The sequence below is a fragment of the Protobothrops mucrosquamatus genome, unplaced genomic scaffold (assembly GCF_001527695.2).
Source record: "Protobothrops mucrosquamatus isolate PMUCROS unplaced genomic scaffold, P.Mucros_1.0 scaffold602, whole genome shotgun sequence".
Taxonomy (NCBI): domain Eukaryota; kingdom Metazoa; phylum Chordata; class Lepidosauria; order Squamata; family Viperidae; genus Protobothrops; species Protobothrops mucrosquamatus.
This window is the reverse complement of record NW_015386901.1, coordinates 90,494-108,395: the sequence shown is the minus strand read 5'-3', so window position 1 is coordinate 108,395 and position 17,902 is coordinate 90,494.

Here is a 17,902-nt window from a genome sequence, read left to right as displayed (position 1 = left end):
CAATAAGACTAAGATATTATCAAAAAATATGTCTAAGGAGGATAAAGATATGTTAGCCTTATGTACAGGTTTTGAAATGGTTAAAAAGGTAAAATATTTGGGGGTTTATATTACAGCTTCTAACACAAAATTGTATAAGAATAATTATGAAGCTTTATGGGTTAAGGTACAAAAGGATTTAAATGAGTGGAAAAAATTGGAATTATCTTTGTTGGGAAGAATTTCAGCAGTAAAAATGAACGTTCTTCCTAAATTTCTTTTCTTGTTTCAAATGATTCCTATTTTAAAAAAAGATGCTAATTTGGATGACTGGCAAAAGGGTATAAACAAATTTATCTGGGCAGGCAAGAAACCAAGAGTCAGGTTTAAGATTTTGCAGGATATAAGAGAACGAGGTGGACTTAAAGCTTCTAATTTAAAACTATATTATGATGCGGTAGCTTTGACATGGATTAGTGATTGGTTAAATTTGACCAATAGAAATATACTTTCTCTTGAAGGATGGGATTTATTATTTGGATTTATTGTTTGTTCAAAATCTTAAATCTCCAAAAGTTCTTCACCGATTGCTTTGAAATTTTGACACAACGTTGCATTCGAATACGCGCGTGTTTTTATATACCTACTATTATATAGATGTCACACCTGTGACACAAACGTGCGCTTTCTCTTTTCTTTCTTTTCCATTTAACCAGACTGAGCCACAGCAACGCGTGGCCGGGTACAGCTATCTATAATAAAGTTACTTGTCATTCTTCCTTCTACTTCTTTCTATTTCCTTCAACCTAACATTTGTCTTGTTGGAATGACCCTGACTGGAAACTTTATCAACCAAAGCCAGTTATATAAATTAAGTATTTGTCATATGATTTGACTTATGTTTTACTTTTAGTTACATTAACCATAAGAAGGCAGGCACCATATCACCAGTTTCATCCTTGGGGTACGATATATTTAGAATAACCATACTTTCTTGGAAAAAATAAAGGACAAAGCTGAAAAGGAAGGGAGCAAATCTGAAAAAGGTTCATATGAATAAAAAAACCTCAGTTGTTTATGTTTATAACTTTGCCTTACAAAGCAAAATTCAAGAACAAAATCAAGAAAATCTTTACAAAAATGCATATTCTAATAAAAATATTTAAAATCAAGCATTGCATATTAATATATTTTAAAAGGACAATTCAACCACCATACTTTTCATATGAATGTGAAAGATTGTGCATTAAATAGTACCATTTGTATGGTAAAAGTTAAATGACTGAAAGAAAAAATGAAAAATTTAAAGAATAAATAAATCTAAAGAACAGCTTTCTGAAAAAAGGAGTGTTCTTTATAATAAAGGAGGTATAGTCACTGTGGACCAGTGTTTCTCAACCTTGGCAACATGAAAATGTGTGGACTTCAATTCCCAGAACTCTCTGGCCAGTAGTTGCCAGGAAAATTCTGGAAGTTGAAGTCTACACATCTTCAAGTTGTCAAGTTTAAGAAACACTGCTGTAGACACAGTACAAAATCTGTATTTCTATGGTCTGAGAGTTTAATAGGTGAACTATATAATAATAATAATAATAATAGATTTAAGATTAAGATTTATTTCATTTATACCCCGCCCTTCTCCCGGAGGACTCAGGGCGGCTTACAGCCAGTTAAAACAATTATACAAAATACAAATCTAAGATAAATTAAAAATAAATATTCGAATCGGCTGCACTACTAAAATTCAATTAAAACCAATTTAAAATTACCCCTAGGCCAGTCCTGCCTGCTGAAACAGCCAGGTCTTGAGGGCGCGGCGGAAGGAGGGGAGATCCGGAATCACCCGGATCTCTGGGGGCAGCTCGTTCCAGAGGGTGGGCGCTCCGACAGAGAAGGCTCTCCCCCTGGGGGTCGCCAACCGGCACTGTCTNAGTAACATCTGTGATTGCTAATGTAATATATTTTATTAAAATTAAATATTTTGTAATAATGATTTGATATATTAGTTTAGGAGAGAGCTAAAGGATGTTATAGAATTGTTAACTTAAGGGTAACATAATTTAAGACAGAATATAATTATTGTATTGTAAACCCTGTGTGTAGCTCTGGGAAGTCGGGGGAAAGGGAGGGAGGTGGGAAAAGGTGGGGTTTGAGGGAGGTGGGGAGATATATTGTAAAACTTTTAAAAATTTTCAATTAAAAAAAACAAAAAAAAACTAGGGCTTATTTTGGGGGCAGGGCTTATATTAGGCCCACCCCAAAAATCAAGCTACGGCTTATTTTCAGGGTAGGTCTTACTTTCGGGAAAACATGGTGGTACATTTTATAGTGTAAATAGAATAAATAGAAACTGCATTGACTCTCTAACAGAGACTGTTCAGCTCAGAATACATCAGTCATATTACTACTACTACTACTATTACTACTACTACTACAATATTATTATATCTGGATGTTTAAGAAGTCTTCAATTTGTTTTGAATATTAAGGTAGACATTATAAAACATTTTGGAGACAATATTCCACTATCAATGCCAGTAGTCATATTAATGTATGCACGTGATGACTGTCTTTCTATGCAGTTTCCCAACTATGAAAGGCTGAAAAAACATTAAAAGAAGAATCTTGATTTAAGCTTGGAAATGAACCAAAAGAAAATATAGTTGATGCAGTCGTTCATCACCATTCTCTATCCCAATTATAAAAATCTTTCATTTATATCCTAAACAAACTTTAGTTTCCAAACCATCCCATTATAATCATTAATTTTGAGATTCCTAGAACACGGATGGTAAGTCTGTGTTCCCGTAGGATCATTGCTAGTTTCAAAACTTGTTGACACAGATGCTATATGTGCCTGTAGTGGCAAACACAGATCAAAAGAAAGATAGCATTTTGGCCTTTATGGGGCAGGCATGTCACACATTGCTTAGCCTTAACAACATGGATACCACTTGTAATATCTTTTTGTCTTGTCTGGATTAATGTCTGTTGATGGACCTCGGACAATGCCTTGTTGTACCCAAATGCTGTCTTAGAATACTGCTAGTTTCACCTGAAATGGGGGGAACAACAGAAAAATAACAAAACAAGTTACTATGCCTTTATCTCTTTGCAGAGTCTTTTTATATTCTGAGAGGGCATTTTTTCAGAAAACTGTTTGCCCCTTCTTAGGAGGCTTAGATGCCTGGTTGAAGACCTTCTCTTAGTATGAAATGTGTGTAAGGGGCAGATACTATGCTGTAGCTCATACTGCATTGATTTGAACTTTACAGAGTTTGCAAGTAAAATTGTGTTGATCCTACATGCTGTATCAGCTTCTGGAACTTATTATCTGGTTTGTTAGGTTCAGATGGCTTTCTGATAATAGTAATCCAATTAGACATCTTGGGTAATTATAAATGAGTACTTTGCATGCCTCAGAAGGGAGTCATGTCTAAAAGTTAAAAGTCCTACCCATTTGTATAAGCTAGTGCTGTCCTGAAAAGAATCTGCACTTGATGTGTGTGTTAACATCGTTTTCAAGTTTTCACATACTTGAGAGATCCACACATTCATATTTGCTCATGCTTACAGTGGTAAACAGATTGTCTTGAAATTTTTGTTATGAATGAGTTGATAGGGACATCTTGCAATGTATTCAATTAAAACAATGGGTATATTAAATACTCAACTTAATGTAAATCTGACCGCATCCATGATTCTTCTGTTTTGTTAACAAACTTTATAGACAAATGAAGGCAAATATATGTCCCAGGATAATGTTGCAGGATGCAATCTGGATCGGTCACTGGGACCCGAGGTTTAGTTTTCCAAGCTGACACACACAATCAGGCACATACCACACAGAGAATAGCCTAGAGCACACACTCTGCTTGAGAGAAGTTCCTGAGAATGGGCACCAGCATGAGTCCAAAAGCTCTGAAGAGTAAACCTCTGGTCCCAGTGAACGAACCGTGCAAGCTTTGTAGGAACTTTAGAAGAGACTAAGAGTCTTTGGATGAGGATGAAGCCACAGAGAAAACAGCTGGGGGTGGGGATTGCATGGCTTCGCCTTCACATGTTGGAATGCTCTGACTTGGAAACATGACCAAGATTTCCTGTACTGGCTCAAGAGGGAGTTTCTGAACTATGCCCCTGGCAGGGATTTTCTTTAGTAAATCTTCTCTGGCAAAATGTGAGCAAACCACATTGACCTTGCTTATATCTCCTCAGACACAATAGAGTGCTTCATTCTGATCTTGCAGTATCATGTGAATGTTCTTTATAGTGTCAGGGATATTTTACCCAGCATGCTTTAATACAATTGGCCACAGCCTGGGCGTCTGCATGCATGTGTGAAGGGATAGATCTTTGGCTGTGCTGCCATGACTGCTATCTTGACTCTTTCATCCTGCTCCTGGATGCCACTAGAAAAGGGAATATGCTTACTAATAAATACTATTGTAATCATTCTGCTTTAAGCCCTGAAAAGTGTTTGGATTCTGATAGCATAAAGCGCACAGAGAATCAAGGGCTGGGCCCTGCTGATTTTTTTTTCTTTGCATTTTATTTTATTTGAGAGGTTGGTTCCTGATATTGGTAATTTTGCACACATGGAAGAAAAATAGTATGATATTGTCAGTCAGCAAGAAACTGGGGGGGCAAGAGGTATTAAGATTCAGCTGTGAGAAGTGACAATAGCAGAGCAGTATTTCTTTCTTTCTTTTTAAATGTGATACATGAAGATGTAGAGAACAAATCATTCTGGCTTTTAAGGAGCAATCTTTATGTTACTGATATTCCCACAGCTACAACTCCAAAGGGCCTTGCTTGAAAATTGACAGACAATTTGCTAAGGGGACTTTTTCACATCAGGCATAGCATTTTGGAATCATGATTTAATGTGCATTCATCTTCATAAAATTATGTATGGCTATGTAAAAGTGTCTCCATGCTTAAGTCATACTTCAAAGAACACTCACTGAACTCAGTTATACTTAGATAGGTAACAAAAGTTTAAGTCCATTGGTTTTAATTGGTCTATTCCCAGACATTTATATTTTACAAATACCATTACAATTGTATAGACCCTACATAGTATTAATAGACTTGATTGATTAAATATTTGGAACTAATGATTGTCTTTTCATAAATGTTCCTATTACTGAAATCTCAATATATATGTGCCTTTATTGACAAGACTATATTTGATGCCAACAGCAAATGGTTTTTTTTATCTTTTGGCAAGTTAAGGGCCATGTTGTCAAAAATAAGCCCATAGAAAATCAAGATTTGCCAAAGTAAAAATATAATGCTGGTAATCGAGAGCCAGTGATTAAGGCGAGAAACCAGGAGACTATAACTTCTAGTCCTGCCTTAGGCATGAAAGATGGCTGGGTGTGTTTAGGCCAGTAAACTCTCAGCTCAACCACTTGACAGAGTTGTAGTTGTACAGAAAATAGAAGGAGGAAGGAGTATTAGGAGTATTAGATATATTCACCACCTCAACTTATTTTTAAAGTAATACATGTCAGAAATAAACAAACAGACAAATATTTGTCAGGCATTATGCTTTTAAAGAACCCGAGTATACTATAACTACCAGTATATTGTAGTTAAACATCATGGTTAGGAACACTGATTTCCATTTTCTAACTTACTTTTGTTGGAGATCCTTATCCAATGACATTAACTCTTCAGCATTTCATGACTTACAGTACTGAACTCAAGGGGAGAGTAAAAGGTAGAGGATTTACTCTGTATCCTCTCATTATCACTCTGCCTACTCTTTATTAGTTTCTAATTTGAATCTATTTCCTTCTCCCTTCCTTTTCAAAGACATACTTTTTTCATTCTGTCCTCATGGTAGGATTAATTACTTCGATGTTATCCATTGCCTATTCCTATAGTCCATATAAATCACCTTTCTGTTATACTTTTAACACCTGCATTGTTAATCCAATTTCGAGTCTCAGGAATGTTCCCACACAAGCACCTGGGACATTTCAATCTCCAAACATCTTATCCTATGAGTATCTTTGCATAGTGGATTCAATGTGTCGCTTATTTTGATTAGATTTTCTGCAATCAGCTCACAAATTAATATAGGATTGTAACTTTCTTTAAGGGATGGGATTTGTAAAACTTGCAGTGTTCTAAATGAGGTTTGCAGCATTTAGAAATTGAGCAGAGTGATCAGCCTATTCATTTTATGTTTGACATTCTTGTTAATATGTCTGCATTTTTAGCAGTCCTCTAACTTGGCCACATAACTGAATTGGTGTTTCCTATTGACACCAAAGTCCATGCCAATCCTACTTTCTGACTGCTTCCCGTTCCCAGCTGTTTTGTTGGAGGATTTGTAGCATCTCAGAAACCTCAGTGGAAAGGCTTTGGCAAGGACATTTAAGGTCCCCACTGTGCCTTGACAAAAATGTCCAATATACTCTTTGTGCATTGCTTATTATTTTATTGCAGATAAAAAAAAGAAAATAATCAATTTTCTCTCCACGTTTGAGCTTTGGTTTTTAGATCAACCGTTTCTTTACATCTCAGTTCTTACAAGCTGTCCACCCAGCAGACTGATAGTGCTACTTTAAAAAAAAGACTATATTTCCACTTGGAGTTTTGGTGTAGCACTCCCATTAGTCCTGATGCTGGTAGCATTTCTAGCTGCCAAGCCTTTTTACTTCTTTTTGAGCTGAACGACTTAAAATCTCAAATTGCAAAGTTTATCTTTTAGTGATAGGAGATTCTTGAACTATGAGGATAAGGCAGTTTTCTTACTGCTGGGAACATCTTAATTGTTCTTTTCAAGAACCACCAATACTTGTTTTGTCTCCCAGTTGCACACCTCTCTACTCATGTGATACAAAACTGCTGGAATGCCCTGTGTTTCCCCACTGGACTCCAAACTTGTAAAACTAGAGCAATTTTCTTTTGCTCTTACTACAAACTAATGTGGTGAGATAAGAGAAGAGGATGGAGGACTAGCCAAGGATTATGTTGTATATTCTCTTATTGGTCAGCAAGGGGAAGGTCAAACTGGTTGTGTCCATTTGTGCAATAGCTGCAGGACATAAAATTGATGCAGGGCATTGTGAGAATTACTGCAAGGCAGTGTTTCTCAATGTTATCAAGTGTACACTGTAGGTGATGATCAGGCTGAGCCTAAAGGAGGGGTCAAACTCGTCATCAGACTCAAGTCCCTTCACTCCCACAAGAAATCTAAATCCAGCCCACCTTGAATTCCATTGACTCTTATGCTCAATTTGTTTTGACCATTAGTGGTTCTGATTCTTGTAGAGAGCTAAAGCTTGCAATAAATCTATATATTTATTTCAACTGCCCGGATTCCTGATTTCCTACACTTGATATTAAGTTTAAGATATTGGACTTCTTCTGCTCCTACATTTTGGGATTAACAGCATCAGTTGACCAAAAAAGGAAGTAAGCTTCAAATTTAGACAATTGCTATTTTCCTTTACCTAAAATTAAATATTTACATTCTCCCTACATCTCTGCCTCCCTCCCTCTCCCTCTCTCTGTCCATGCACTATCTTTCTCAATATTTTATAATTAGGAGGTTCAGAAATTAGAAGCCTAAGATTCTCTGTTTTGCTGAAAGTAACTTGTCTTTCCTAAACATCTTGGAATAGTATTGTAATTGATGTTGTCAGGAGTAACATAGGATATGGACTGGGTTCACAAGTGAGCACAGAATAACCTTTGAAAGAAGAGATAATATCTTTTCAGTTATTACATGAAATTGGGAGGTTAGGCCGATTTACTCTATTGCTCATTCCAAGATGGATTTCTAGTAGCAACCTAAGGGTTGTTAGAAACATGCAGCATTATGGGTTTTTTTAAAAAAAAAGAATTGCCATTAGGTTAATCTGGAACACTTTTTGATTAAAAAATAACTAAAAATCAGTTAACCTAACTTATTAAGCTACTCAGCATTTTAAACCCAAAGTTTATTCATCTCTGTTTTTTGCTGTTGTGATCCTGTTAATTGAATACAAATATATTTGTCTAATTAAACATATTAATTCCATTTCAAAGTGTAAGTGTAAATAAGGAAGAATGTTAAGATATATTGAAAATATTATTTGAAAAGTGATTAAAGAAAATAAATAATCAATACTGATTTCAAAAATGTAATCAATTTGAATTCATTTTGTCACAGTTATATGGTTATCTATATGTGACTCTGATGGTGTACAGTAAAATCAAGAATTAAAACATTTTGCAAACCCATTAAGACCATGAGAGGGAAGATGTTAACAAGGTTCTCCATTACCAGGAAATCTCCAGGCTTGTTGAAAAACACCATACTTTGAGAGATTTCTGGAAAGCCCTAAGAAGGATGATATTCCAGAGAGGAGGTGGCATGGCAGAAAAATCTCATCTGTCTCACACATGGGTCCCACAATAGCCCTCTCCTGCTGGACCTGATGGGATGGATAGATGTAACACCGGTGGGAAAAGGTGGTCCCTTAGATAACTTGAATAAAAATATCTGATGGCTTTCTAAAAGAAGCTCTGCTCAGTCCAACTCAGCCAGTTTCCACTAGTTCGGCAGAACTGGTAGCTAATTTTTTGTTGCCCAAGTCCAGAATGGACTTCCGGAAGCGGTATCCACACAGAGAACCGGTTGTTCACATATCTGAATCCCACGACTGGTCCAACTCACCTGACAGAGTTATTATTGTGGGGAAAATAGCAGAAGTATTATGTATGTTCACCGGCCTGAGTTATTTATAAAGTGATAAAGGCAGAATTTTTTAAAAAATCTAATAAATAAATAAATAAAATTTAATGCTTATTGCTCTGGTATAATATGGAAAAGATAACTGTTGATATTCATATTGCAGAAGTGATAAGTTCAATTTCGCTATGATTATCACCTCAGAGTGATTTCATATAAGCCCATCTGAAAATGGAATAGCGTTGTTTTCAAATGTATTACAAGGAAGAAAATTCTGAACTGATGAAGGTCTACTCAAAAAGGAAGAATCAACAGAGAGAAAGGATGACAAAAATCCTCTGTAACATGCTGCTTTCCCACCTTGTCAGGCTAGATGAGTTCAAATCACCAGGACCAGATGGATTACACCCCAAGGTTCTCAAGGAACTGGCAGATGTGATCTCAGAACCACTGAACTATATTTTTCAAAGATCTTGGAGCACTGTGGAACTACCAGAGGACTGGAAAAGAGCTGATGTAGTTCCCATCTTCAAAAAAGGAAAAAAAATGGATCCAGGAAATTACAGACCTATCAGCCTGACCTCAATACTTGGGAAGATTCTGGAAAAGATAATCAAACAACGAATCAGCGAACACCTAGAGGCAAACAAAGTCATTACTAAAAGCCAACATGGGTTTGTCAAAAATAGATCATGCCAGACAAACCTTACTGCATTCTTTGACCAAGTGACAAAATTAGTGGATCAGAGGAATGCTGTGGATATAATTTACTTGGACTTCAGTAAGGCATTTGATAAAGTAGATCACAATCTACTACTCAATAAGATAGAAAAATGTGGGTTAGACAGCATCACCACCAGATGGATTTGTAGCTGGCTGTACTCAGCGTGTGGTCCTCAATGGAACAGCATCTAACATGGAGGGAAGTGTGTAGTGGGGTGCCCCAGGGCTCTGTTCTCGGCCCAGTGCTCTTCAACATCTTCATCAATGATTTGGACGAGGGGATAGATGGGGAACTCATCAAATTTGCAGACAACACCAAGCTGGCAGGAATAGCCAACACTCCAGAAGTCAGGCTTAAGATACAGGAGGATCTGGACAGACTTCAACACTGGGTGCTATCTAACAAAATGAAATTCAATGGTGAAAAAAGTAAGGTTCTACATTTAGGCAAGAAAAATCAAATGTACAGGTATAGTATAGGGGGTACCTTGCTCCATAGTAGTAACTGTGAGTGGGATCTCGGAGTCCTAGTGGACAATCACTTAAATATGAGCCAGCAGTGTGCTGCAGCTGCCAAAAAAGCCAACACAGTGCTGGACTGCATTAACAGAGGGATAGAATCAAGATCACGTGAAGTATTAATACCACTTTACAATGCCTTAGTAAAGCCACACTTGGAATACTGCATCCAGTTTTGGTCACCACGATGTAAAAAAGATGCTGAGACTCTAGAAAGAGTACAGAGAAGAGCAACAAAGATGATTAGGGGACTGGAGGCTAAAACATATGAGGAACGGTTGCTAGAATTGGGTATGTCTAGTTTAATGAAGAGAAGGACAAGGGGGGGACATGATAGAAGTGTTCCAATATCTCAGGGGCTGCCACAAAGAAGAGGGAGCCAAGCTATTTTCCAAAGTGCCTGAAGGCAGGACAAGAAGCAACGGGTGGAAACTAATCAAGGAGAGAAGCAATCTAGAACTAAGGAGAAACTTCCTGACAGTGAGAACAATTAACCAGTGGAACAACCTGCCTCCAGAAGCGGTGAATGCTCCAACACTGGAAGTTATTAAGAAGAGACTGGACAGCCATTTGTCCGAAATGGTATAGGGTTTCCTGCCTGAGCAGGGGGTTGGACTAGATGACCTTCAAGGTCCCTTCCAACTTTACTATTATTATTATTATTATTATTATTATTATTATTATTATTATTATTATTATTATTATTATTATTATTATTATTATTATTATCATCATCATCATCATCATCATCATCATCATCTAGTCTTGGAAATGTCATCTTCTGAATAAAAATATGCTTGTGTCACATAAAAACCACAATGCAAAAACAGGGAGGGCAGGGGAAAAAAAGTATCAAATGAAAGGCTACCAAACTAATTGTCTATAAAAACAAGGAAACCAACTTGTCGAATTACTGTAATTGATTTCCCCATCTTTACAGGTTATTCTCTTCCACACACACATAGACAACTCTCTCATATATAAATACCCACACATAACAAATTTCCCTCCCTTCTTCCAACAGAAACAGCAAAGAAGGAGAACGAAGAGGAAGGAAAAAAATAGGAGAGAGGTAGTGAAAGGATAACTAGCCTGGGAAAGGATGGAATCAAATAAAGAGGGAGAAGAAAACGAGAAAGGGAGGTAGGGAAAGACCCTGTTTAAACACTGCAAAAGGAGCTAAACTCATCTAATAAGCAGCTACTCTCAACCGTCAACTAATCTATGGGCTTATCTTCAGAGGCCTCCATGCTTTTCAGCAGCATTGACTGCAATCATCTGAAGCTCTCAACCATTTCTGATCTTTGCTTTCAACAATTTCTTCTTTCCAAAAGGTACTTTTCCAAAAGACAACTGGACTGTCTTGGTTTTTATCTTTGAAAATATTTTGTTTCTCATCCAAGAAGCTTCTTCAGTTCTAACTAAAGTTCCAACATAATTGAAGAAGCTTTATGAATGAGTAGCAAAACATTTTCAAGAAAAAAAAAACCCAAGAAAGCCAATTGATTAAGTAAAAAATAATTTACTTAATAGATAATGGGAAAAGCACCTTTGGGATAACCATGACTTGCATGACTGAGGATCTCCGTAGACAAATGTTATTATGCCGGGGCATTCAGAAAGCACAAACTTTTTTTATTTTGTTATTTAATCATTCAGGCTGAGATGCTCATGGCAGCTTCAATTCCATTTTCCAATTCTGTCTTTAGCCCTCACTCATAGTTCTTGTAACTAAATATCTTCCATCTGGTTTGACCTACTATCTACTCTAAATATGGTTGGGCAATGGAGGTGCAGTTTATATTCTACTTAAAAAATAATTTACTTAATAGATAATGGGAAACCAGCGCAGATAAACATGGACATTTTCCTTTTCTTGTACATTTAAAAAGTCACATGAAAAGGAATAAATCAAAAATGGAAAACGAGAAAGGTAAGAAACTGGCCCAAAGTCACCCATCTGACCTGCATGGCTAAAGCAGGGCCTGAACTCATGGTTTCCTGCTTTCTAGCCTGGTACCTTAATTACTAGACCAATCTGGTTCTCTATGGAATGACATAATATACAATATGCTGTAACTTTGGAAACAAGTACATAGATGTGATATTTATGTGATGATATCACCATATGTTTCCTCAGTTTGGTGTCATCGTGGTAGCTTCTGCAGTGCCAGGAGCTTACTGACTAAAGTTCAACAAGGGGAAAAGGGGGGACAATGGGAGAAGATATCACAATGCAGTTTACAGAAATGTGGGGTTATTTATAGCGCACAATTAAAGTAATTCAATTTTAAAATAAAAGGAAGAGTTGAAGAGGAAATGTACAGTAAGGGTGTGCAAGAATATTTTCAAAAAACACATCCCCACTAGCAATCAACACCCAAACAACTACCAAACAAGCTAACAGTAAATAGCCCAACCAAAGAACCTCCAAGACCAGTCCCACCAACATTGTCAGGGCAAGCCAATAGAACAGGCATTTCAAACTGCCAGCCTACAGGCTGGATGCATCACAGCAAAACCGTGCCCACCCCATTGCCGGCAATGGGGAAAAAGTCCCGATATGTTGCACGACGTCACAAGTTTGACATGCCTCCACTAGAATATAAACTGAGAGCCAACCCCACTCCTTACCAGCACTGATGATGTTACCTAGTTTGGGTAATGAAAAGTCTGCAAGCTCAGAGATCACCAAGGAACCGTCATTTCAACCCTGTGCTACAAATATTCTCCTTTATTGGTAAGAACATTTCCCTATTTTATAATTCTATGCTTTCTTTAGTAAACTCCAGGTTACCTTTATTATTCATTAAATTCACATTTTTGTTATCCATATTCAGAGGTAGTAAAAAAAAAGTCAAGATGGTGGTCACGACCACGTGATCAGAGCCCCACCCTCTGCTTATGATCATTCTTGTGTATGTGTGCATCTGCTTGTACAGACACATACAACACGTTTGTATGTCATTATTCTGTTGTTATTGCCTGCAGCAGGAGAAGAGTGTTCTGTAACTCCTGAGCTCTTGACTCATCTATTGATCTGTCATAATCCTAATTTTAAAATGATATTCCTCTGCTGCTCCCAGTCATAACTTTCAGGATGAAGAGTTTTTTTGGGCAATGAAGAAACCATTTAAAAATGTTCTAAGTCAAGCAACCCCCTTTTTTTAACGTCCCCAGCTACCTCTTTCTCAATTCATTCAGTGTGAATGGCAGATTCCTCCAGCGAGTCGAGTTTCACATCACCATAGAAACAAACGAAGAGGCAGTTTCATTAATCATTTAAAGCACAAGAAGTCTAGGTCAGTCTGATTGCTGCATATAGAGTATCATCCTAGCGCCACATGGGACTCAGTTGATTTGAATTAAAAAAGATTAAGCTGCCCCTGTGACGCCCAGCCCCATCAGTTTAAGTTCTCATGTAACAGTGGTCTCTGGAGCCACATGGATTAGGAGACTGGAGTTATGCACTTATTTTTCAGGACTCAGTGAAACATTAGAAGGGTGCAGGTGTCTGTGGGGGTGGGGAGGGAGGAAAAAGATCACATCTAGTTTTTTAGATTTGTTGCTGGCTCTTTTGAAACTGGAAACAATAAGTCAATTTTATTTCACCATTGACAGTTACCACTCTTTCTGGTCATGAAATGGAACATTAGTTAGCCAAGGCTTACAACTTGCCATGATTTCTTTGCAGTAAATTGACAGGAAGGCAACCAGCATGTTGCAGGTTTGGGTGGATACTGACAATTTATGTAAGGTTGTGTGTAGCGTTTCTGCTTTGTGAAAGGGTAAAGCATACATCACATCAATACCGATGGTGTTTGAATTTTACTTGAAGGAAGATTTATGAACCCCAGGAAACTGACTTACAGGTAGCAACAAATCACTGTGACTATAAACTTGTTGCCTATGTACAACTCCAAATGAACATCTCCACCCTCAAACTGCTCACCTTATTTATTGGTCGCTCCAGTACTTCAAAGAGCTTCAGTACCTTATCCAGACGGCTTGATTGCCTCATTGAAATAAAATGTATCAAGGGGAAAGCTACAGGTACAAAATAAATTCAAAACCTTTCTCCTGCAGGGTTTATGGATCCTGTTCTATTGGTTTTAAACTGCTGATCTGAAGTTTCTGAACTTCTACATCTATATTTGCAAAATTGCTATATAACATTAAAAAGTATCACAATTGTAAATATCTATTATCAATCAACCAATTTGACCTACAATCTATCTATTATAAAAAAAAGTTAATAGACACTCCCAACCATGAAAGCTAAAATTCAAAACTATCTATTAACAATCTATTGTTGTATTTAACTAGCAGAAGGTCCACAGTCTATTCTCTTATAAATCCACTACAACCATTGTTTCTGATCGATCCAGGATTAAATGCCATTTATTGATTCTTAATCATAAAAATAGCTCCCAGTTTATCATCTTTATTTTTCTTCAAAATTATGAGTGGAATCTTTCCAAACCACTGCTTCTCACTTTCTGAAAAAGAAGATCTCCATTGAGAATATCTCCACAATGCTTGTTGTTCAACAAATCTTCCCACAAATTGGGACCCAATGTATCTTGACAATGGTCCTCTAATGGCACAGGATGTGCCCATTCTGCAAACTCCATCAGTTTTTCTGAAGAAGTCAAGTTCACTGAGCCTCCAATGTTTGTGTTTTTGTGATTGAAATCCATGTCTAGGGATGCCAACATAAATATGCTAAAGGAATTATTTTTGAAAATTGAAAAATATTTTTTTCTCAGTGCAAGCACCAGCAGAATAAGAACATTCTCAGTTTTTTGTGGATTCTGTTGCTGCTATAGGAGAAATAAATCGCAATAGATGCTACTAGAAAAGTTTGGACATTGTTATTAAAACTTTAAAAATATTTTTATTTAAAGTACATTGTTTTTACTTGGCTCCTACTCTGGAACTGCTTTTTCCCCCCAAACATGAAATATGAGGCTGGAAATTGTATACATAAGTTATAAAATTAAAAAGCTCTTCCATGCACCTCTACTGTTGAACTATCTGAGAGAATGGGAACCTCTCAAATCAGTGAAATTCCTGAATAAAAGTATAAAGATGTTTTGAGGCCAAAAATGTGTTAAAGAATGTTGTGGTGAATAAGGAGTTGGACTGCAGCTGGAGAGGATTGCACATGCCAAGAGCCAAGCTCCACAAGGTGGCTGAAACCAGAACTAACATTTAAGAAATATTAATATGGTGATTTCTCATGTATTTAGTTATTAACCTCTTCTGTCTCATTAAAGGCTCTGAGAGCACTTCCAAAGGTTTAATGGGTCAGCTGTGGCCTAGGGACCCTTGGCCTCTTCATATTTATTGGTCATTGAGGAAACCAGCAAAAAAAAAAATACCCCAACAGTCTGCTTTATCAGTCTGCCCAATAAAATCTTCCACTTCTCTGGTCGGATCAGAAAAAGAGGTGTTGATATATTGTTCCACAGCTTTCTTCTCTGCCTTTGTTAGTAGATGATGATGGTGGCAATGAAATTAAAATGGTTCTTCTCAGACTTCTGTTGTCCAAATGAGAAAAAGGGATTGCAATACTCCTATGCAAGGATGTCTTCAGGGGAATCAAAAAGTCCAGAGAGCTATCATAACCATGTAATCAAATCAAACCATGTGGAGTGCATTGTAGCAGGGGCTTCAATCACGTGATTGTAGTTCCTGTCTTGATTTTTCTTTTACCTCACCCATATGGACATCCTTGCCCTTATAACCGATTTCTTGGTATTGGGTGAGTGGATGGGCACAACTCCAATGTTATTGGGTCTTCAGACCTTACTTCACTCCATTCCAGCCATGACAAAAACTGAAGATGTTAGCAAAGTTTATATGGCTTTGGCTAGAAATGGGTTTGGGGGATTTACATTATTTGCCTCAAAAAATAGGTTTCTACTATGATTCCCTTGGATTCTTTCCTGGTCCCTCAGGAAATCTGCACTGTCAGATATCTGACACTATCTGACAGTGCATCCACCAAAGGACAACTAAACCACACCTCACCAACACTGGTATGGCAAGATACTGTATAAACTCCACACTCACTAGCACTGATGATGTCAGGTAATGAACTGTCCCCAAACAAACAATTAACCTTAGAGAACACCAATGACTCCATAAATCCTTTCTGTATTGCTTTGATTATTATAACATCAGGCTGCAATGATACCGAGAGGGGAGGGGAGGGGAAGGGAAGGGAAGGGAAGGGAAGGGAAGGGAAGGGAAGGAGGTCTGTGTTAATGTCCAAGGAGGTAATTTGGAAAGAGGACTGAAGTCATAGGAATGTCTCAGGAAATAGTGAGGAGGTACCAGTCCCTAAAAGGAAAAAAGCAGGCACTGGTAAACTAGTCCATGCAGGAACCAACCAGTGAGGGTTGTCTTTCAGCATGGAGGAAGAACAAGAAGCAGGAGAATGAGCAATGAGTTGGCTATAATTCAGACTGAGCACTATCCCAGTCCCATTAACCCCACCCCACCCCCAAAGCATGAACTGGAATTTCTGAAGTTATTTTGTTCCTGTTTTACAGGAAATGTATTAAGATTGCATCTTCATTCATTCTGGAATTGGAACGGACCAACAGACCCTTTTAAAAGGAAATTTTGTAGATTGAACTGTGCCACAGAGTCCATAGGGGAATCTATTAGTCTTGATAACTGTTGAATAAGAAACAAAATATGATATCAAAGGCACTGTTGGATCTTTCAGACTGAGATGAAATCCCTCCTGTTTGACTTAGGCCTCTGTTAAGTTCTTGCTAATGTGTCCTTGTACATTTTGATTTCATTGATGAGAATTCTTTAGGCAACTGTCAGAAAATATCCTGAATGAGATGAAAATGAAATGTTCTGACTATGTTCTTACTGCTAATAAACCACCAAGAGACTTCCCTAGAAGGGGTAGGGGTGCATTTGTGGGGATTTAACCCTGCTAGCCTAATAATGCAACCCTCCAAACCTCAAAGTCTCTATGGCCCTACTTTGCTGTTATTATCATGAAAACACAATTTGAAACTAAATGCCCCTTACCCCGGTCCAAAAGCTCAGAAGGTTATTTTTCCATGACAAATGTGTTAACCATTCCTGTACAATGACTGACTATTATTTGAAAATGAGAGTAATAGCTGATCCGAGTAACAGCCCATCTTGCTTCGGCCTAGTTTGTTTTGATTGAAAGTTGCATGAGGGTTGAATAAACTCAAGAGGACTGTAGTTTGCTCAGACAACTTGTGATAATAAATCAATTCAAGATGTTCAGGATGTTATTCCATGTTCCCTAAAATGTATGCTCTGGAAGACAGGCACTTTCATTTCTTTCCTCACATTTCTCTCCTACACAATCTGCCTTTCAGCTTGAAAGACAGTCCTCAGAGGAAGGTCTCTGGCGGGGGGGTGGGGTGCACAGAGATTTAGTACCAAGGGATCTATTGTCCCTGTCATCACGTACTCTGCTTTCGAGTCCCATGTGGACACCTATACTCCGTTATCCAGTTGTCAACTGTCTCTTTATGCCATAGCTGGATCCAGTAGCATAATATTTATCACAACTTTTGGAAGCTAGCAATTCACAGGAAGATTGCTTTGATGAAGAGAAAACCATGCTATTTTTTCCTGCCTCCCAATATTTCACATCATGGTTGCTGCTTTGCACTGAGAGTTCCTTATTTTATGTTATGTTATGCTTCCTGTGGGTTCTTAGAAATTTGATCTTAGACTCAGCACATCCTGGTTGTTGTTGTTTTTCTCTCTTTATTCAGCAAAACGAAGCAACACAGGTTGATTCCAGGTGGCACTCTTTTCTGATGTTCTAGTGCCTTCTTTACTGTTAATAGCTACAATATAGAGGTAGTTCTCAATTGATGGCCATAATGGAGGCCAGATGTTCATCATAAGTCATGACGGTCATAGGTTGAGGTACCCACCTGACTGGACCCAATTTTATGACTTTTTTGTAGTGGT